Source organism: Merops nubicus, unplaced genomic scaffold, assembly GCF_000691845.1.
Source record: "Merops nubicus isolate BGI_N331 unplaced genomic scaffold, ASM69184v1 scaffold20186, whole genome shotgun sequence".
Taxonomy (NCBI): domain Eukaryota; kingdom Metazoa; phylum Chordata; class Aves; order Coraciiformes; family Meropidae; genus Merops; species Merops nubicus.
In genome coordinates this window covers 38,878-39,155 of record NW_008617189.1, presented here as the reverse complement: position 1 = coordinate 39,155, position 278 = coordinate 38,878, and the positions used below count along the sequence as shown (strand labels likewise).

At 61.5% G+C, this 278-nt stretch overlaps 1 protein-coding gene across 1 annotated transcript in view; it reads right to left on the bottom strand.

Annotated features, from left to right (window-relative positions):
* The window catches only part of MGAT5B (mannosyl (alpha-1,6-)-glycoprotein beta-1,6-N-acetyl-glucosaminyltransferase, isozyme B), a gene marked incomplete at both ends in the record, with an annotated part of 58,943 nt that overhangs the window by 25,624 nt on the left and 33,041 nt on the right, over window positions 1-278 (bottom strand). The window lies entirely within an intron of this gene.

Genomic DNA, 278 nt, shown 5'->3' with positions numbered 1-278 from the left:
TCGGCATTTTGAGTTGAGGAAAAGTGGCCACAAAAGGAGCCTCTAGGCTGCCACGGGGGCTGGTGGAGGTTTGCCCGTCGCTGCTGGGGTGCTCTGGGTCCTTCCTGGATGGGCAGCTTCCCCTGGTGCTGCCAGACCTGACACCAGAGCTCCTCCACTTCATGCACCTAATCCCAGGGGCCCCGCTGCACCCAGAGCGTCTTGTGGCATCCTCAGCACAGGAGAGACATGGACCTGTTCGGGTGGGCCCAGAGGAGGGCACAGAAACCATCCAACAG